Source organism: Stenella coeruleoalba (genome assembly GCF_951394435.1).
Source record: "Stenella coeruleoalba genome assembly, chromosome: 14".
Lineage (NCBI taxonomy): Eukaryota > Metazoa > Chordata > Mammalia > Artiodactyla > Delphinidae > Stenella > Stenella coeruleoalba.
The window spans coordinates 7,031,700-7,047,648 of NC_137160.1; the positions used below are offsets into that span (position 1 = coordinate 7,031,700).

Below are 15,949 nucleotides of genomic sequence, written 5' to 3' on the forward strand. Positions count from 1 at the left end.
ATCAAGCCTTCAGCTAGCGAGGGCCAAGTAAATGGATAACTAAGCAGGAAGCCTTATTAGCAGACACTGAAAAAGCCCCAAACATTCCAGCAAAGATTTCAGTGTTCATTTCTTCTCCGAGTTACTAAGTTACCTCTACTTTGTGGCCTAAATTGCTCTCTTGCTAGCTGAAGACTCTCCTCATTAGCATGAAGCTACAAAATGTTAACAGAGGAATTATTCTTTCTCTGGAACACCTTGCACAATGTGCTCAATATATTTCTGATTTATACTTCCTGGTTCATTGAAGAAATTATCTATCCAAATAGCACTGGAGAGAAGGTGGAGAATCAGCCATGGCAACATAAAATAGCCAATCATCTATTGAAGAACAGGCTGTATTTCATCATGACAGCTATTTTTACCGATTCCCTTGTTCATAAACTTACATGGGCACAATTATTCCCGAAACAGTTGGAAGACTTGCTGAAATGTTTACAAGGTTTACACAATATTATCAGTCTTGACAGATTGTTTTTCTCCTACTGAGCTGTCCAAATATGTTTTTGCATGTATAAATTATTCCAAATATTATGAAAATAAGACATATCATGCTGTTTGAAAATACAACATTTTATCCACCCCAAATGCCAAATCCGTAAGGAAATATTTTCAATAAAATTGAACATGGTTTCTTCCCCCCAATTTTTTTTGCAGCTCCTGTCTTAAACATAGTAGAGATGCAATGTTGGTCTCAGTAAATATATAATGTACAAAACAGAATTTGAAAGAATAGATTGAAATTCACTCCAATATTAATTTGAAGGTTGAAGCTCATCAGATTCTAAAATACTAACAAAAATGTTCTGCTACAGTGAGAGTATCAATTATGCATAAATATACTCTTTAGCTTCGCATTTGAAACAAGGAACAGAAATCTGTCCTGTAATTTGTACAAAAGGCCTATAAATGCAGCCTCCCATGGGAGGAGATTACATACCAAGTAGATTGCTTAACCATGCTAGAAATCTGAATGGACATTATCACAAAATTCTTACTTTATAGATTCTGTTTTCTATCAGACAATGCTGAGGAGGTCTGTAAACATAGTCGGAGAGGATTCTCCTTGAGAACCATGTTCCTTTCTATGAAAAGTTAGGCACAAAAATTCATGAGGCTATTTCCATTCTTAAGACTTAAACATACATCCTGGTCGGAAATGTACCCGATATTTTATGGGGAGGTTAAACCCTCCCAATTTCAAGAAGATCACACCAGGATGCCATGTGCTAGTCACGAGATTTCACCGCTCAACTTGAAACAACCAGTGGAAGGCAGCTAATAAAACAGCCACACAGGAAGACCAAAAACCATGACCAATAACTCTTCTTCTTTCAAACCCAACAGAGCAAGATTCCAAAGAAATACGTCAAAGGAAATTCACTGTAATTAAAATTAAGTAAGCCGTTATAACTTCCACAGTCCTCCATGAATTCCTTTCGCAAAGAAAAACTGTACTAGACACAAAATAAATCACAGACATTGTCTAACTTACCACGTTGTGGCAGTTTAGCAGGGGAAACTGAGGCTGAAAGCTGACACTTGTCCCCATGTTGTCATCAACCGAATCCGGTTTAGAAGGCCCAGTTCCTGAGCAAAAAATTCCCATCTGCAAAAAAAAAAAAAAAATTCAAACATTTACAATTATTTCTCACATGTATATATATTTCTAATACATATGTACATAGAGAATATATACATATGTACATGTTATATATGTACACACATCAAGAATTATTCTACATACAAGGGAAACAATGGAAATGTAATAACAATTTTCATGTCTTCACATTTTCTTATAACCTGTTTAATTATAACCTGCTTATAACCTCCAAGTCTTAATTAAATGTATTAAGATTTATCTAGGGAAAGAAATTGTTGTTTTAAATGCACTATTTAGGAATTTTGAAAACACAAGGGTTTTACTAAAATACGAAAATATTAAGATAAGTTACATCGTTTAATCTTGTCTCAATGAGTCAGCCCAGAGCCACTCCCAGAACACTGATCTCAAAAGATTGCAACAAAATTTTACAGAGCAAGTCCTGACTTGTGCAATGGGGAGCCTCTTCTGCGCAGGTTCAATACCTATGAATCAACCTAACGAGGGAGGAAGGGACCAAGACTCATCTTCTGTCCCACCAAGAGAGCTCTCAAGTAGGTAGAGAACACACACATACACTCGCACACACGACAGAAAAACTGGGATGGAGAGTTAGAAGTCAGTCAAGGGGCACATCGTTCCCACATTTAAGAAGTAAACCAAGCCACCAGCCTGTTATTCCGTGTTTCAGAGAGAAGCAAAGTCCAAGGTAAAGTGAGCTTTGAGCCACTTCAGATTCAAACACTAAGAACTGGACTCAAGGGCTTCCCTGGTGGCGCAGTGGTTGAGAGTCCACCTGCCGATGCAGGGGACACAGGTTCGTGCCCCGGTCTAGGAAGATTCCACATGCCGCGGAGCGGCTGGGCCCGAGCCATGGCCGCTGAGCCTGTGCTCCGCAACGGGAGAGGCCACAACAGTGAGAGGCCCACGTACCACAAAAAAAAAAAAAAAAAAAAAAGAACTGGACTCAAGTGAAAAACCCTTCCATCCCAGCAGTGGCAGCACAGGACCAAAAGGGCATCCACAGACCTGGGACAATTCTGAAGGTAGAAGGCTTCCAACTACAACTAAAGCAGAGGCTCAAGTCACTGAAGTGTGAGCCCAGCTTCTTGGAGAGGAGGAACCAGAAGTGGACACAAGAAGTCAATGACTGAGGACGTTCAAGGCTATGTTAACTATAAACTAGCTTTTAAAATGAGTTTTCATTTCACAGAGTTCAACTATTGTAAACATCATCTTATGCTTATGATTTGAGTTTTTAAATACCTTCCTCTCCTCCCCGTCCCCTCCCTCCTGGTCTATCCATCCCTACATACCTATTATTTCAGCATAGATTTCGCTGCTTAGAAGGTGCAAGGTAAATAAGGGATTCTTCCATGGAACATTTATCTTCTAGATGTCCCACCCACGTAGGTATGCCGCTACCATGACATTAGTCATCAGAAGTCTTATTGTTTAAAGCCACAGTGTGCGAATGCTTGAAAAGGGGTGGTGAGGGTCACCTCACCTTTGGGAGCACAAGCAGGGGAGGCAGGAGGGCACAGGGCTGGCCGCCCTTAGATGCTGCACAGACAAGGCCACGAAAATGATGCTCCCTGCCGCCGCCTCTGCCCTACAGGTTGCTTATCCTTGACCTAGATACAGAATCATCATGATCTACAAAGCAAAGCTTTTCCTTTTTAATGTTTTATCGGAGTATAGTTGATTTAAAGCGTTGTGTTAGTTTCCGTTGTACAGCAGTGAATCAATTATACATATATCCACTCTTTTTTTAGATTCTTTTCCTATGTAGGTCATTACAGAGTATTGAGACGAGTTCCCTGTGCTCTACAGTAGGTCTTTATGAGTTATCTGTTTTATACAGAGTAGTGTGTATATGTCAATCCCTATTTCCATTAGGAATATTGAATCTCTACAAACAGCATGAGTACGATGTCATTAATAACACTGAATTATAAACAAGGGACCTCGTTCCACTTCACTCTGCCACTGTCCAGCCTTACGCCCTCGGGCTTATGACTTAAACCTAGAGGCTAAGAGCAAGGCCACCGAAGCAGCCACACCCTCTTCACACCTGCTTCACACCCTCCACCGACTATACAACTTATTTTCCTTAAACAAAGATCAGAACACGTTTCTCATAGATTTGTTGGGAAGTTTAAATGTAACCCCTGCACACGACACCGAGTGCCCCTTGCTCAGTAAATCAGGCCTTTTATTACTAAAACAAGCATCTGTGAATCTCTAATTCTTAAACTTGATGCAAATCACGCAGGCGTGCACAGCCTGGGAAAATTCCATGTATGTAAATGTAAATGAAGATGCTGGAGAAATAGCAGTTGTGTGTCCCAGAGGAGACGCCAGAAGCCACAGCGGGATTGCTCTAAGTCTCTTCTCTCTGTCCCACAGGATCATCCCCAGGGTGGCCCTGATTCATCTCCTGTGTAGACACAGCCACAGCGACGACCCAAGTCCTCCCATTAAAGACGAAGAAACATTTTAACAGAGTTTTAAAAGCATTTCAGGTCAGTTGAAACTGAGTTCTTGCCCCCATTTTGTTAATAAAATGGACTGTCCTTGTAAGTGAATTATTTGTTCTAAGACAGTTTAAAAATCTGAGGGGAAAATTCCAAGATAAATAGTACAGGAGGGTGTGTACGCTATATATCAAGAAAGATTATCTCCCTCTGTAACTGCAAAGATGAAGGCTATTGTATTCCTTTCAGGCACTTTTCTGGTATTTATTAATGCTTAATTAAATATTAATCACAAGAAAAACAGAGGTTTGGGTCAGAAGAAGTTTTCTGTGCACCATACTAAGCAGACCACGCTAAAAACGCAAACAATTTGCCGCGACAGTCGCGAAGGCTCTGATCTTGTGAGTTGAACTCTTGTTTTACTGAACTAAACAAGGGCTTAGTTCCAAGGAAATTTTGACTCTGGTGAGCCTATTTAATCCCTGGGATATGTGCTTTTATTAATGTTAGTGACATCTTTCAAAGGGCATACTAGTGCCAATGATATTTACCCTTCATTTTAAGGTTCCAATCTTAAAGACAAATCCAGTAACAATACTTCTTCTTGATCATTAAGTCTGCCCAGATACTTGACATAAGGTAATGCTTTGGGATATTATAGTTAGACTTTGTGAAGTGTGGATAACTGAAAGGGTGCATTTAGTATTTTTATTTGTATTTTCAATTTCACACGGAGGGTAAGACTGCAGGCTTCAGAGTCGGCTGCCTTGATGCCAACCCTGGCTCCCCAGCTCATTAGTTACGTGAGCGGGGGCAAGTTAACATTTTTACACATCAATCTCCTTACCTATAAGGGTGACAATAAATTAGTACAAAATTCTATTTTCAGGCATTCATTACATGGAATAGAACCTTGTACATAATCATTACTGTAAAAGTGATGTCTGTTATTCATATTAATACTTTGAATATCTGAGGACCACCTTTATGCCAGGATTCTTTCTTCGGTTGGATAAAGCATTAAACGAAGTTCACACATCCCTGTCATCGTGAAGCTTTTATTTTAATGAGGCAGATAACCAATAAGCACTAGAAATAAGAAAAATACATAGAACTTAAATGAGCAACACTAAGGAGGAAAATAAAGCAGGACAGAGAACAGGAAATGTTAGAAGGTGGTGAAATTCTAGAAGGGGTGGGGGGGGTCAAGCATTAAACATTTGCCTCTCAGTTTCAAAACCCACCCCCTCTTCTGCGTGGTACTGGGCGCCACTGGCCTAGGACTTTATAGAGCACACCGCTGCCCAGCTGGCCGGCTCCTTGCAAGGCCTTGCCTGTAGGGGGTGCTAGAGACAAGCCGAGGAGCAGGAAGAAGGGGCCTTCTACTTCCTCTTCACTTCCTGCAGGCTTCCGGGTTCCACCAGGGTCCGTGCAGCCTCCCTGTACTCCAGCATTCTGTCTCAAGCAGCCGAAGCCCGTTTTTATGTTTTCCCACCACTTTCAGAACCGACCCCAGAGAAGTACGTGCACCAACTGGCTGGTGGTTCGTCGGAGGTGAAGGTGCCCGAGCCCGTGGATCGTCTCCTCCAAGCCCAGAGATAGCAGTCAGCGGAGCTGCACCTCTCCTTGACGGCCGGGACCAAGCTTGGCAGGGCTCATCCTCCAGGCTTCTAAACTGTCATCATCCCAGTCGTTTCCCCCTTTCTCCAGCCCCAGGGATGGCAGGCTGCTTCCTGCAGCGGCGGCCTCTGTGATACCTTCGTCTTCTCACTACCCCGCTACCAGCTACCTGGTGAAAAATTCTTCATACTTAGCTAATAGCTTTTCTATTAAATTTTCTCTTTTAAACCCTCATGTGAGTTCTCTCTCCCGGGAAGAATGTGACTGTAAGATGGACAGCAAAGGCTTCACTGAGTCAAAGCTTGAAAGAAGGTAGGGAGTGAACCACACAGTTACGACGCGGGGGAGACCCATGCTGGGCAGAGTCAAGTGCAAAGGTCCTGGGGTCTGGGTCTGGTCTGCAGGAGGGATCACCAGAAAGCCTGTGCTTCTGGACAGTAAGCAAGGGTGGAGCAGGCGAAGCCGAGACCTGAGAGGTTCCAGGGGCCGGATTCTGGAACGCTTCACAAATAGGGCAACCATGACACCCCTCGGAGCAGGACACTTCGGAAGGTGAAAGGGGTGCTGTAAACAAGCACACTGAAATAACAGGCATTGATGGGGAATGTTCTGGGCATATTGATTGGAATCACCCTCCTCTGTGTAAGTCACTGCCACGACTTGGGTTTTTATTTAAAGTGCGGTATAAAGCTATTTGACCGTATTGCATAGAGAGAGGACTTGCTCTGATTTACATGATAACTGCTCCCAAGAGGAAAACAGGTATGTATTTTCTACAAAACAGTGTTTCTCAACTCAGTATGAATTATTTAACTACCATCTATAATAAATGGGCTAAAACATACATAGGTTTTTTCGCAAATTTAATATAAAGGAAAACACACATGTACCAGTACATTTACCATGAAATCCAAATGTTATGAATAATTATCGAAGCAAACCTTGGCTTTCGTTTCTATTTTCAAGAAAATCCTTAGGAGTTGTGAAACTTTGAAGTTTAATATGTTAAAAATCCTTAGGCTTTTGTCTGTTCCAGATTTTTCCTTCTGTTCTTGAAATAGTATAAAGGGTGAATTAGCCTACCTCTATTTCCAGCTGATACTCATGACAGGAAAAAGTAAAGGTTAGAAGTAAAAAATTGTAGCTAAGAATGAACAGGGCTGGGATTTGAGCCCTTACCTGTTTTCAAAGCCAGAATTTCATGTGCTCACCAAGCTCCACGTATCAAACATCCTTTCTGGCTAATTTTATGACCTTTTAATTTCATTTTAAACGTTAAATATAAAACACAAAGAAAGGTACGTGCTGTTTTAATTTGTTGAGGAGAAATCGGAACTTTTTTAAATGAGAAAAATAATTCCTTTGAAAATGAAATTTCAATGATCTTAATTCTTTTCCTCTGCCAACAAAGGCCTGTTTGTACTCATACCATTTCTTTTCTCTAACATTCCCATATGTGACAAGAATAGGAAGACGGGAAGCTTCATTTATCAGACTCCACGGTCAGCAGGGTTCCAGCTTGATTCTACCACTGAGATTCACTTAGACAAATTGTTCATTACATATGAATATCAGTTCTGTGCGCTGTAGAGAATAAACATTCATCCCTTATCCGGGTTGTTCTGTGTCCTACCCAGGCTAGAAAGAGCCTCAATTCTGTAATGTTCTCTATATCATATGTATTGAGTAAAAGAGTTTTAACCTATTCAGAGTAATAAAACAGAGACATTTCAACTCCTGTCTTATTTTTGTAGACAGTAAAAAAAAAAAAAAAATCGGCCTCAAAGAGAACGTGTGTATCAAGTTCAGTCTGTGTTTCAAACAATAGCCTTAAGTATCTCCCTAGAAACAGGACTGGTGACAAAAATAAAGGAATACAGAACTAAGTAAGGCAATGGAGATGGAAAATACTCATCAGCCAGAATTTTGCTTCTCTGATAATGTATTCAGAGTGAGTTTATGAATTAAATGCCATTTCTCTTTTCTAAATTATATATTTATTTTCTTAGAAGCCATATATTCTGTTACATGAAACAAAATCTGTGCTTACTTAAAGAGCAAAACAATTAAATAGTTGAATTTGAGAGGAAGGTCTACTTTCCTATTTTGAAGCAAGTTTTCAATAGCAATGTTATTGGGTTGGCCAAGAAGTTCTTTTGGGTTTTTGGCAGCATTGTACCAAAAACCTGAACGAACTTTTTGGACAGCCCAATTTTTTTTTCTAAAATCCATACAGGATTTATGAAAATCATCTCTCTGAAAGATCTGAAGGATCAGTATTTTTGTCGACAGTAGACTGAATTTGTGCGCCAGGCTCAGATTCTCATCCTCCTCCTCTGATGCTGAAAATGCCTAAGGGCTCTCCAGTGACACGTGAAATGATCTTCCAACAACTGCCGCGATCCTGAAGGAACTTCCACCATATGACCCAACCTTTCAATCATCTGACATTATTCATCACCATGAGTTATTTCTCTTTAACCAGTCTGGATTTCTTGCTATTGTCTGAAGAGGTTCTCAAATTCCCTACACTTTTTTTTAACATCTTTATTGGATTAATCTCTTACACTTTTTATCAGACGGATGTCCACACAGAACACACTTGACTCTTCTTTTCTGGGAATGAGGCCAGGAGCTGCCCCTCCACCAGTGGCCAGTGGCGCACTAAGATTTTTGTTTTTCTCCAAACAGAGGGTTATTCTGTCCCAAGGGGCAGGTATGGCTTTTACTTTAGACCTCTAGAGGAGTGTGCGGTGACTCACACACTGAGGAATGCCACAGGTATCTCCAGCACTACCGGACCTCCCAGATCATACCACCTTTTCTCAGAATACCGTGAACCACAGCTTGAACCGGCTACAGCACTCATTCTCCTTCTCTCTGGCTCTAGGCCCTACGTAAAACGTGAAGGCATCTGTTAATCTAATAAAAGGATCCCAGGAGTGCTTTTTTCTTAAAGCAGAGAGAGACTTTCTTCCGGCATCATTACAGGTAATGCATTGCACACGCGCTAACTGGCAGACGGTACAAGCCCCACCAGGCTGTAAGCAGATAAATCAGCAGAGAGAACTGCACTGAAGTACAGCAAGAGGACAACCCTAAACTTCAAACACGAGACTGAAACTCACGTTACCGAAAACAAGCAAAGGAAAGCAAGCAGTCACGTTTATATTTTAAGTGTCAGCGCTTAAGTGGAAAAGCATCAAAAGTATCAAACGATACGCCCAATTAGCTGTGTAACACTTGACTGTTTGGCTGTTCCTTCCCTCCGTGGCCCAGCCTGTCCTATTTTATAAAGTTTAAAAGGTTCATATTTTCATCTTTGGGGATACTTTTAATATTTTCTTTCTATATTAATTTCTTAAACACACCAACATAACACTTAGCTAATATTCATCAGTTGTAAGCATTAAGACCAAAAACTTTCCCTTCCGAAGGTTTAGGTCTGAGTAAAAAAGAAACCAAACATCTTAAAAAGTCAAATAGAGGAGCCAGTGCCAATTTTAAAAAAAGCACGCCTATCCTCCCTTAGAGTTCTACTTCGATAACTATTAACATTTAACCAGTTAACAAAACAGTTAACCCCGTTACCAGATTAACGGTGTCATTCCGATAGTCACTCTTCTGTGCATAGGATGTGTGGGAAGGATGAACTTCACATTTGATAAAGCAGAGTTGAAAGACCGTTTGCATGAAAGTGCGCCTCTCAACACCAGTTTAAGCTCAGAAAAATGAATATAGGCCTCTAGCAACTGATGTGAAATAGAAAATAGACTGAGGCTCAGGAAAAATGGAAGAGAAAGAGCTGCAGACATGGAACGTGAGTGGAAGGAGAGAAAAAAGAAGGACTGGGAACAGAAAAAGGGAGACCGCGAGTGCCAACAGCGGGAAAATCCCTCTCACAGAAGTATTCTTAAGTGAGACATGCGTGGCCCCCAAAATGCAAAGCGATTAACTAACTGCTTACCTCTGTCTTCTCAGCGGGAGTTGCAAGGTGCAACCACTTCCTCTTTACCTTAGGGGGAACGCCCCAGCATGACCGAGACCCTGTAATTTTTACTATACGTTTTACTGATATGGCATTCCCCTGAATGTCCATGGAGTTCACTGCTACTTCCTGGAACATGTGCTTTGACAGAAGGCTTGGAATACTTGTATCTTCCTGATCACCGGCTCTAATTAGCATAATGTCATCCACAGAGTAGACCAGCGTGATGTTCTTTAGAATGTCACCTTGACTGTGGTCCCTATGTACTGTACTATGAAAGACAGCAGGCGAAGTAACACAGCTCTGGGGCAAGACAAGGAATGTGTGCTGCTGTTCTCACTATTTAGAGGCAAACTGTTCTTACTCTTCCCCAGTGGTGGGTAGAAAGAAGAAAGCAGTTGCCAGATAAAAGGCCACATACAGAGAGCCAGAAGCTGTGTTGATACGTTCTGCTAAAATAACAGCACATCCGCCACAGCGGCTGTGACGGGGCTACCAGCACATTGAGAGAAGCAACCTGCCATTGGACCTGAGTGTGCCTGCCTGCCTGCCCTTGCTGAGCATGCCAAGGGGGCGAGGTCCTGACCACCCTCTACCTGAGACGTTTCTAGGGCTTGGGTTTCCAGTGAGCAACCCCGAGGGATGGGGTGATGTCTCGCGGTGGACATTATGTTCCCACATCTCTGAGTTCCTCAGCTGTGATGCGAACGCACTGTTTCTGCAGAGCGTAGTCATGTGATGGTTGCCTTGGCTGCGGATAACCCATCCATGGCTGCATATACAACAGCGTGAGTCCCCGTATCCCGTATCCTTTCTTTAATTCTACGTGAAGGAAATTCTGGCATCTTTACTTCGTTTGCTTACGCAGAGCTATGTCTGGATGTCAGGGGCTCTCCCGGAACACCATTTGGATGAGTTCCCAGTGTCCTTGCAAAACACTGAATCCTAAATCATGGGTCAGTGTCCCTTGTGTGGTAAACAGAATAATGGCTCTCCAAAGATGTCCAAGTCCTAACCCTTGAAACTTGTGAACGTGGTACCTTACATGGAAAAGAGACTTTTTAGATTAATTTTAGACATTGTGAAGGGGAGATTACCCAGGTGGATGCAATGTTATCACAAGGTCCTTTTAAGAGGGAGGCAGGAGGGTCAGATTCAGAACAGGAGAGGCTGGTACGACACTGGGAAGAAACTGCAAGGCCAGGGAAGTGGTCAACCTCCAGAAGCTGGAAAGGCAGGTAAATAGATTTTCCCCTAAAACCTCCAGAATGAACACAGCCCCGCTGAGCCACTTTAGACTCTGACCTACAGAATACTCAGATAATACATTTCCTATTTGTTATTCTGAAGCAAAGTATTTGTGGTTGTTATATCATCAGCAGTGAACTAACACATCTGTTCAGCCTTCCATTTAATATTTATCCTTCCCCTCTCAGCCTAATTCCCCGAGATCTACTGCCCTGTGTCTTGTCCCACTTTCTGCCAGTAAACGTTGGCCAAATCTGACTTGCATTCTGGAGAAGGCTTGAATTTCTCTGCTAGGACTATACTACGACCTAGAGGCAAAGAGGAGAGGTGAGAATGGTTCTGCAGGAAAGTAAGCAGCATCTTGCTGGACGGTGGGATCACGGCACAGTCTCCATGGCAGGGGTAGGAGCTACTTCTGCTCAAGTGTTTAAAGCTATTTGGGGAGAAATATTTGGGGATTTTCTCAAATATTCCTGTCCTAAGTCTTAGGGTCCCACTGTCCCTTTGAGAACCCCGAGTCGGGCGAAGTTTCAAACGGAGCCGATTTTGTGTCGAGGCCACCATTATAACGTGATCCTGAACTGATTTTTAGCTCAAGAGGTAAGACTACTTATTACAGCTGCCACAGAGGCTCTCTGGTTTCCAAATATGTCTTAGGTTGTCAATTATCTGCTCTGAACTCAAGCATCTGAAATATTTTCAGGATTTCATTTTTATTTCAGTGTCTTGTCTTTAAGCTATCATCCTCACCACCTTTAATTCCATCAAAGCTAGACCACTGTCAACCAAAATAATACAGTATTACAAGGGAAGGTCAAATAGCAGCTGTGGAGTCTGTAGACTGTGTTCCAAGCCACACTTCTCACGAAGCTGAACGGCTAATATTGATTAGGTATCTGACCACCAGAATGCACCCAAAAGGCAAACCAGAGACCGGTATGGGGACTTTCTGTGCTACTGTTCCTTCCTCAGCCACTCCAATGACTCATTTGGTTTAGGTCAGTTTTATAGTTTTTGCAGGACTGGAAGACTGCCATTTAAACTGCCCTAAATTTATCATTTTTTCACTCCAAATATATGCTATAATCTTTCTTCTGATGGTTAGCAACTTAGAAGCGTACGGTGATGTAAGCTTAAGGGTGTGACAATACAGGTTTTTTTTTTTTTTTTTCTAGAGTCCTTATTATCAACGTTGGAGTGTTTTTCAGGGTCAGCATAGGAAGAGTGGGACTTTCGGGTGGAATCTGATTGCTAGGTAGGCTACGTAATGCTTTCTTGGGAAAGTAAGTCTGATGATTGGGGTAGACAGGCAAGCATTTTACCATCAAAGGTTGCTAAGTCATCTCGGTGTCCTCAGAGTTGCCAGTTGCTCATACAGCACATTTATAAAAATTGCTAAAAAGCATCCCTACCTCCAGACACTTTACTTCCATCTACAGGAAAATTTTCGTAATGCATTGTTCTTCTCATGACACTCTAACACCATATTCCAGAAAAATTGTGATAATGAGTATATACATCTCTAGTGTGTACAATATGAATGACTCATACTTAGACGTGGTGCCCTGTGCACTAGACACCTGAAGAATTCAGCATGCGTGTCCTCACAGAGTCCTAACTATTGGCTATATAGGTTCTTATAAAACTCTAGTCTTACATTGGTCTTAGGGGTTATGGTTTCAGTGGTATAAGACCAAGTTGATTAGTAGTAAGGTTTAATCTAAAAGTTCACATAGTTTTCAGTTAATGAAATATAAGAGGCAAATCCAACGTTAAGTAAAATCCCTCTTATTTCTTATAAAGTCAATTTATGGCATATTCACAGGGGATAAGTGATTGATGAATCACTAATAGTAAATGGATAATCTTAATAGAGAACCACTGAGACTGTCCTCTCAGTCTCTCTTAATAGAGAACCACTGAGACGCATCCTCTTTCTAGTCATGCAAAAACTCCAAGAGTTAGCCTGGAATAAGGGCCATCACAGTAGATTTAACCCTCTTAGACCACAGGCTCCTGAATTTTAATCCAAGGGAATATATGAAGATTTCATGTAAGCACGTGATGAGATTTCAATTGAAGTAGTTATAAAGGACCTCAGTCATCAGTATTGAAAGATGATATTTATTCTGCATCACTGCAGTACTATTTCCAATGCTTTTAAATTTCTGCTTATTTTCATCACGATAAAAATAATTTCAAAGTTCTTTACTTTCTTCTAGTGGATTCCTGGCATCTTCCGTGGCACCTGCCGGGAAGCATGATAAATATTCTCCAAATTATCTGAGTACCCCTTTTATCTTTATTTTTAAATAATCCCTTAAACTTTCCACCTCCAATATGTAACAAAAATACCAAAGTTACAAAAAATCTAGCGTAGCAGTTATTAAAATGTATAGCATTATTTTTAAAAATCCCCAAAGCATCAGTAAAACCCAAAGCCCAAAATCTATATCCACAGAAAATGCTGGATATTGGGAGGTATTATGACATGTAAGTCATATAATCTAATAGTCATGTTTCAGACTTCATCACATATCTTCATGCTCAATGACATTCAGAACTACTTGTTCTTGTCTTTATCCCCATCCCTTTGTTCAAACACTCCCTTCCCTTGACTTTGGTGTTTTATTGTCCTCGCTCCGCCCAGCATTCTGACCACATTCAGGTTCATCATCCTCTACTTGGCTGTTAGATGTTGGAATTCCTCAGGCTTTTTCTCCTCCCATTGACTCCAGGAAATATAATCCACTCTCAATGATTCACAAAAAATTACAATTTTTTTTCTCTAAGGTGAAACTTGACTACATGATATCTTTTTTTGTGCCTGAGTAGATTAAATCATTGATCAACCACATTTACTCCCAACTCCATTGGAAAAGTATAATTACCTTCTGATACTGAACTTTCTCTGAGACTTTGGTCTCATGATTTTCAGTGTCACAAGATCAACTGAAACTAACCACATTCAAAACCAGAATGATGATTTCACCTGTCTTCCTCCACACTCATCTTAGTTGCCTAATTCTCATAATGATACCTCCGCCTAAGAGAAAAATATCTTTTGGCATAAAGCCAGAATCCTTTAGCCCACACATGAAAGCCCTTCATGTGCATGTCAAATCCATGAACAAATCCTTTCAATTTCACTTTCAAAACATTTTATAAGAGAAATTATCTGTTATAAAGTTTTTAGTCCAGGCTATCATCATTTTTTACCTAAACTACTGCAAAAATATGGTAAAGTTTCTCCATCTTCACTAAAGCCAATTTACAATTTTAACCTCAACTATTACCCCAAGTATCCAGGACAAAACAGCTGAACAAATCCATTAATCATCACAGTCTACCTTAAAAAATAGGTGGTTTCTTAAGTTTCTGTATTGACCTACACCTCGACACAGGGCAACAATCAAAGTACAGCAAGATGTATTAGTGATTATACAGATTTCATCTTTGCCTGCAACCAGAAAGTCAAAGGGCAATTCTATCATCCCCAACAACCCTGGTGAAATCAGGCTCAACCGAAATTCTTCCCAGGGCTTACATAGTGTCATTGATCACTTAATCTTAGGGACAAATTTTGAATTTAAACACACACTTCTAAATAACATACCATTCAAAAGGAAAATTAGACAATATTTGGAAATAAAAACACATCAAAATGTGTAGGATGCACATAAAGCAGTGCTTAGAGGAAATCTTATAGTATTAAATGCTTATGTTATCAAAGAAGAGTTCTCAAGACAATAATCTAAGCTTTGACGTCAAGATATGAGAAAAAGAAAATTAAGTTCACAGCCAACCAAATGAAAGGTAACTGTAAAAATAAGATAGAAATACAATGTAATTGCAACCAGAAAAACCAATGGATATCATCAATGAAACCAAAAGGAAGTTGTTTAAACTGAGTAATAAAACAGATAACTCTCTAGCTAGACAGATGAAGGGGGATGGGGGGAGACACAAATTAACAACATCAGGAGTATAGGACATCACTAGCATCATTCTAGACCCTATAAACATAAAAAAAGAAATATAATGCAGTTTATGCCTATAAATTAGACAATTTTGATAAAAATTGAGAAATTCATTGAATGACAGAAATTACCAAACCTCTCTCAAGGAGAAGTACATAAACTGCATAGTCTATGACTACAAGAGAAATTGAATTTGTAATTAAACTTTCCACAAAAAGCACTCCAGGCCTAGATGACATCTCTGTTGAATGAAATCAGACAATTAAAGAAGAAATAATGCCAATTCTACTCAAACTCTTCACCATAATAGAAGATGAAGAACCATTTCATGAAAACACTATTACCCTGTCACTAAAACCAGACACAGACATCAACAATTTTCAGGCTGTATCTCTTATGAACATAGATCTAAAACCTTCAGTAAAATATTAAGAAACTGAATATTAAGGGACATACAGAGCAGTACAAAATGATCAAAAGGTCAACCTACAAAGAATACATAGCAGCCCTAAATATGTATTCAAACTGTAGCAGTGTAAAACATACAAAGCAAAAACTGACTAAAAAATAAATTCACAAGCAAAATTGGAGACATCAACTCCCCTACTTCAACAACAGTTAGAAAATCATCAAGGATACAGAAGAACTCAACAAGACCATCAACCAATTGACATTTACAGAAAACTCAACAACACCAGAATACAATTTTTTCAAGCACCCATAGAATATTCACCAATATAAATTATACCATGAATCACAAAATAAACCTAAGATTTTAAATGACTGAAATCATAGGTTGTCTGACCACAACGGCATCAACCTAGAAATCATTAACAAGAAAGACAGCAAAAACAAATCTCCAACACTTAGAAACACACTTCTAAATAATCCATTGGTTAAAGAACACATCAATTCTTTGAATAAGTCTCATTCCTTTGGAAATAAGAAAAAAAAATTACAGTGAGTAGATAAAAATATAACATCTTAAAATGTG

The 15,949-nt window shown here is 40.2% G+C and overlaps 1 protein-coding gene across 5 annotated transcripts in view; it reads right to left on the reverse strand.

Annotated features, from left to right (window-relative positions):
* Positions 1–15,949, reverse strand: part of LOC307196893 (uncharacterized protein) — a 965,113-nt gene that overhangs the window by 445,115 nt on the left and 504,049 nt on the right. For all 5 annotated transcript variants that reach the window (XR_013831268.1, XR_013831269.1, XR_013831270.1 and 2 more), the window contains one exon: positions 1,535–1,648. The gene's annotated coding sequence lies outside the window, so the exon portion shown is untranslated. The remainder of the gene's footprint in view (positions 1–1,534; positions 1,649–15,949) is intronic.